This window comes from Elephas maximus, chromosome 26 (genome assembly GCF_024166365.1).
Source record: "Elephas maximus indicus isolate mEleMax1 chromosome 26, mEleMax1 primary haplotype, whole genome shotgun sequence".
Classification (NCBI taxonomy): domain Eukaryota; kingdom Metazoa; phylum Chordata; class Mammalia; order Proboscidea; family Elephantidae; genus Elephas; species Elephas maximus.
Window position 1 is genome coordinate 24,153,953 of NC_064844.1, and position 6,536 is coordinate 24,160,488.

Sequence of the window (6,536 nt, forward strand, 5' to 3'; positions counted from 1 at the left end):
TCGGTGCCTAGTCCTGGCTGAACATTTCACCCAGACTGATAAGTGACCACAGGCAAATAATTTTAAGTTCCTTTCTCATATCCAGCTGAGTCGTGGAGCAGTTAGTTCACAATGGGGTGAGAATGAGGAGGCAAGCAAAGCACCACTCTCTGGCTGCCTCCTCCCCGTCCTCTCAGTGGCTCTGGTAGCCAGCCAAGCCAGTCTCGGCCATGGGGAGGTGGAGAGTTAAGGAGAAATACTTGTCGACTCTGTGCACTGCTCACAGCAAAAGGGCAAGCTGGGATAGCATGACTGGAAAATTTTTAGCGCAGCGATGTGTTCCCTGCCCATCTGGCAGACTAGCTACCACTTTCCTTGCACTCTTTTCAGGGTAATTGTAAGGCAGACAAAATGGCCCTTCACCCTATAGATGAAGCCATGGAGAGATGATCCATAGGCCGCAGACAGAGATTGCATCTGGCCAGGGGAGGACCCAATGGGGTGAACAAACTCCTAAAGAGAATTCCATGTATAAAAACCTTACCTGCTACTGATCAGTGGCATCCCCGTGGAAGAGGGAGTGAGCTTGTATAAAGCAGCTATGTAAAGTACAAACCTGGAATGTACAACTAACCACATCATCCTGCTTCCAAAACAATGGGTTCCCTCCTCCTTTCTCCATCCCACCCCAAAATCATCTGAAACAATCCTACTACGATTGCCAAACCAGGGGAAGGGCAAACCATTCAGGGAAAGAAAAAAACAGCAGCTGCTCTGCAAATTTTTTTTTTTAGAGTTTGCCTAGGATTATTTAAGCCATTTTTCATTTTCTTCTCTTCTTGGCCAGCTTGACACCCCTTCAGGATTTCAGCTGGTTTTGACACGGCTCAATAATGATCATTCCAGAGAAGGTTCATATTCCTCGGATTCCTTAAATTTCTCTTTCTTTAATTTAGGAAATGAGGTTGAAGAAGGATGAAAAACAGCCCAGATTGCACTATTTCTTATGCAAGTTTCTTGCAAAGCAAGCTGTGCCCCTTTTCCAGCAAGAACAGAGAGATGCGGTTCTAACTGGGAGGTGGGCGGTGGGTCTTTAGAACAGCAGGAGGACAATTTGTCTTTTGAAAAGTCCCCAGAAGTCTCAAACACTATCTGAAATTTCTTTGTAAAAGAGGAGAGGGTTGCGGGGGGGGGGGGGGGGGGGGAGGAGACTCTTGAGGTCTCAGCCAACTAAAAAAACTGAATGACTGCACTGAGGACTTCATTCATTCACGAAATGTTTGTTGTTGTTATTAGTTGCTGTCAAGTGGATTCCGACTCATGGCGACCCCATGTGTGCAGAGCAGAACTGCTCCATAGCATTTTCAAGGCTGTGAGCTTTTCGAAAGCTGACCACCAGGCCTTTCTTCCTAGGGTGGGCTCAAACCACCAACCTTTCGGCTAGTAGCCCATTTGCGCCACCCAGGGACTCCTCACCCAATGATTATTTTGCATCTGTTTTGTACCAGGCTTTTTGTGGATACTGAGGATACAGCTCTGAAGAAAAGCAAGGGTCTGACCTTTCAGGAAGTTTGCCAAGGGGGCTGAATGTTTAAGAAGGAAAGGAAGGCCTTTCCCATTTCCTCTGGGCTGAGTTCTGCTGTTCCCTCCCTTGTTCAGGTTTGAGCCTCGTCCTTCTGTCTGTCCTCCTCCTGCACCTCTAGTTTATTACACTTTCCACCCTTCCCCTTGTAATCACATCTCCCTTTGTAAATATCACAGGACGCTCAGCAAGGCCAGCGAGCTGATGAAAATGAGGGCTATGACTCATGGGGAGGATGTTTTTCTATTTTTCATTTATACAACCGTCTTTTCAGAGGAAGCTACATACCTTTTCATTATGAGACTAGCTTGTCTCCTCTTTTTCAGTGATTCCTCACTTCAGCTCCGATCGTCCAGATCTACTCTCAGCCCCCCAGTGGTGTTGGCCTACCACTAACCTGGGCCCTCAGAGCAGCCTAACGATCACTTATTTTTTCCCTAAGCAGCTTTTTTTTTTTTTTTCCCTATCCTCCATTTAGGCTATTTCAAAAAATCTTGATACTCCTCAAAGTTCCCTACCCATGTCCCACTCCAACACCCACTAAACATCAGCAGAAGACAGAGCTCATACTTCATAGAGAAAATAGAAACCATTGGAAAAGAACTCCCTCAATTTCCAGCCTTCCCTCCTACGAAGTTATCTGGAGGCGCGTGCATTTTTTCCTCCTTACACAAAGGAAGGGTGTCCTCCCAGGTAAGATGAGTCCCTCCACAGAGCTTGGATCCATTCCTTCAGTCTTCTCAGGGACAACCTTTCCTTCTTCATCTTCCCTCTATCTGTTTCTCTCTGCAGGATCCTTTTCTTCAGCCTAACACAAAGGCCCTGGCTTCTCCTCACATGAACTTCCTGCTAAAAGTTGGCCCAAGAACTCATCCAAAGATAAATCATAATTAAAAAAAAAAAAAGAAACCAGAACAAAACCAAACAATAAGCCCATTACTGTCGAGGCCAACTGATGGCATCCCCCTGTGTTACAGAGTAGAACTGCTCCATACAATTTTCTTGGTTGTAATCTTTTTTTCTTCCGAGATACCACTCGGTGGGTTCTAACCATCAACCTTTAGGTTAGTAGTCAAGCACAAACCATTGAGCAACCCAGGGGCCTTGGAACCAAGACAGGATCTACATAAAGATGCCATTTGTTGACTGTTGGATCTTCTGGAATTATCTTCACCTTTTCTCTCATATTCTACTCTATCTTCTAACCCTTCCAGTGAATTTTTTATTCACAATGTTCATTCCCAAGACTTCCTCATATTTCAAATCATTTTTACAGCATCCTTGCTCTTATGTTTGGTATGTAGTATCTTCTCAAATCTCTGAAAATACTAACTAAAGGTGGTTGTTTTCTTTTTCAGATAAGTTTATTTCTATTCCCTGAATTACTTCTCTGTCAGCTTTGTGGAACCCTCGTCATTACCAAATGTCTGTTGACAAGCATACAAACACATTTATATTACTACTCAAGGTCACTCTCCTGAACTCCGGATTTGTATCTTTAATTGCCTAATTCTACTTTGATATTCTAAAGGCCCCTCAAATCGAACTGATGTTTTTCTCCAAATTTGTTTTTCTTTTATCTCAGTAAATGGCACTAACATTCATTCAATTACCCAAGTCAGAAAGCTAGGAGTAATTTTTGATTGGGCCTATTTTTCCTCACCTATATCTAATACATTAATTCTTAATGATTCTATCTCCTTAATATCACTCAATGTTCCCTACTTTATTGAAGAAACATAATTGGCGTAAATGCTGGCATCTCTCCTATGCATTCAACCACTCCATCTCAGGGAAGATGGAGTGGTCCGTGATTTGTAAATATGAGAAGGACAAACTGGGCATGCCCAGTTCAGAATCACTCTTCACCCTGTTGGGTGCTAGCTTCCTACAGTGGGCACACATTCTGATCCTCCAGGTATAGTCTTCTCCAAAAGGTGTCACAGGTTGAGTTCCCCAGCTGGAGATTAGAGTGCAGGATGGTTATTAGGGACAGCTTTTGGAATCCACACCTGTGGGAGGGAAAGAAAGAAAAGAAAAATAAAGAGATGTGGAGGGGAAAGATATGGGAAGGGATGAGAAGAAAACGAAAGGAAACAGGAGGGAAGGAAAGGAGAAGAATAAGCAAAAGTAGGGGTTGAGCTGAGATTCAGTCTCGATAAGAGCCTCAGCTGACATTTGGGGAGCACCAAAGCTGGGAAACCTTGTCTCAAATTCAGGTTTGAGGGTGAAGTTTTTACGCTCCCCACTATGATGCAGGCCCCCCAGGAAGGGGGTGTGTCTTTGAGGGTAGTGGTTGTTTAGCCAAGACCATCACTAAAGGGGACAGCTAGCTAAGAGTATCAGCCAGCAGCATTACCAGCAGAGGGGGAATCAGACCTCTGTGAGGGTGGCACACCCCAATGTTCACCTCAGAGAGATTTGCCCTAGTCTAGGGGTCTGGTTAACATCTCTTTTGGCTTTCACACTTAGCTTTTATCAGCAATAAAGGGCATATTTTGGACTCCATCTGCCAATCCTTTGTTTTATTGCTTAATTTCCTCAGAGCCTAGGCTTCTCAGTATCCTGTTGTTGTTAGATGCCATTAAGTCCGTTGTGACTCATAGCAACCCTAGGTACAAAAGAACGAAACATTGCAAGGTCCTGCACCATCCCCACAATCGTTATTATGCTTGAGCCCATTGTTGCAGCCACTTTGTCGACTCATTTCATTGAGGGTCTTCCTCTTTTTCACTGACCCTCTGCATTACCAACTATGATATCCTTCTCCAGGGACTGGTCCCTCCTGATAGCATGTCCAAAGTAGGTGACATGAAGTCACACCATCTTTGCTCCTAAGGAGCACCCTGGCTGTACTTCTTCTAAGACAGACTTGTCACCTTCCTATATCAGGCCATCTTTGTCTCTTTCCTGGACTACATCTGCAGTCTACTATCTGGCTGTCTACCTCCATTGTTATCCTGCTCCATTTTTTCCCCATATTTTAGCCAAAGGAAGATTTCAAAAGCACAAATCTGATCATTTCACTCCATGTTTGCAACTCTTCCCTGCTTCCCCATTGCTGTCAGGGATTATTTCTAACCTCCTTAGCAGGGCTGAGAAGCCAGTGTGATTTGGTTTCAGCTTACCTGTCTAGCCCAATTCTCTAAACTTTCTTTAATCCTTCACCTCTATACTTGATACTTCAGCAAGTGAGAAGTACCTGCAGTCTCCATCGACAACAAAATGAATTTTTTTTTAATTTTGTTGTGCTTTAGATGAAAGTTCACAGCTCAAATTAATCTTTCATTTAAAAATTTATACACGCATTGCCCTGTGACACCAGCTGCAATCCCCACAACATGACAGCACATTCCCCCTTTCCATCCCAGCGTACCCATGTCCCCTAGTCCAGTTCCCGTCCCTTACTCTATGATTTTTAAATACTTTCTCAGACTAGAATGTATCAAACGATTTCCTTGTCTGTCTTCCTCACTTGACTATAAGCATCTTAAAAAAAAAAAAAAAAAATAGGAACAGGAATACTGCCCTGTTCTTATAGTAGGCATTCAATGAATGTTAGATGAACGCATGACTATATCCGGAAATAATTTATGGCCTGTTGCTTATATTAACACTGGACACTAAACATAAAGAGAAATATTCAATCTTACTATTAAAATTACAATTGAGGCTAGCAAGGATATGGCAGAATAGGTACTCTGATACACTGCAGGTATCAGAAAAGCATTTCAGCAATACATAACAAGAAACAAGATGCTTAAACCGCGAGCCCTAATGATTGCACATCCAGGGATCTATCTAATCAGAGTTACAGGTAAAATTTATGTATAAAGATATTCATCATAACATGTTTTTCTATAATATTTGCACTCTTGAATTGTCTATATATTCTATAATGAGCATATTTTAATTTAAAAACCAGCAAAAATTAGTAAAATTTTGACAGAGTTAGAGTCAGAATTTGTGGGAACAGTCTCCAGGATAGCCCAGTGACTCCTATTTCCTGGCATCCACAACCTTGTACATCTCCCTCCTACACTGTACCAGAGTTGCTATGTGTAACCAATAGAATACAGTAGAAGTAATGGAATGTGACTTCCAAGATTAGGTTATAAAAGACACTGCAGATTCCCCCTTGGTCTCTCTCTTTCTCTTAGGTCACTTGCTCTTGGGGGTAGCCAGCTGCTATGTCTGTGCTGGGGGCACTCTATGGAGAGATACACATGGGAAGAAACTAAGGCTTCTCACCAAAACCACATGAGTGAGCTTGGATACAGGTCCTCCAACCCCAGTCAGACCTTCAGATGACTGCAGCCCCAGCCAACATGTGGATGTTGAAGCCTGTTGAAAGACCCTGAATTAGAAATGCCCAGTTAAGCTTTTCCTGGATTCCTGATCCACAGAAACTGAGATAACAATTGTTTGTTGTTTTAGGCACTCATTTTTTTTTTATTGTTGTAAAATATATATAATACATTTGTCAATTTAATGTTTTCTCACATTTACAATTTGCTAACATCAATTACTTTAATCATATTGTGCATCATCACCAATGTCCATTTTAAGCTACCGAGTTATGACTACAGAGACCAACTTCCCAGTTTGCCATGACTGAGGGTTTTCCTGGCATGTGGGACTGACTTTCAGTGCTAAAACTAGAGAAGTCCCAGGCAAACTGGGAATAATTGGTAGCCTTAGTTTTTTCTTAAACATCTTTATTTAGATATAATTCACATACCATAAAATTTACCCATTAAAAGTGTTCATCATCACAATAAATTTTTTTAAGCGTACAATCTAATGGTTTTTGTACACTTACGTAGTTCCTGGGTGGCACAAATGATAAAGTGTTCAACTACTAGCCAAAAGATTGGCAGTGGAAACATACCTAGAGGTGCTTCAGAAGACAGGCCTAGGGATCTGCTTCTGAAAGGTCACGGTCTTGAAAACCCTGTGGCGCAGTTCTACTCTG

At 42.5% G+C, this 6,536-nt stretch overlaps 1 long non-coding RNA gene across 1 annotated transcript in view; it reads right to left on the minus strand.

Annotated features, from left to right (window-relative positions):
• Positions 1 to 576, minus strand: part of LOC126068002 (uncharacterized) — an 83,199-nt gene extending 82,623 nt beyond the window's left edge. The window contains exon 1 of the long non-coding RNA XR_007515518.1: positions 524 to 576. This is a non-coding gene — a long non-coding RNA (uncharacterized LOC126068002). The remainder of the gene's footprint in view (positions 1 to 523) is intronic.
• Between the last annotated feature and the right edge of the window lie 5,960 nt (positions 577 to 6,536).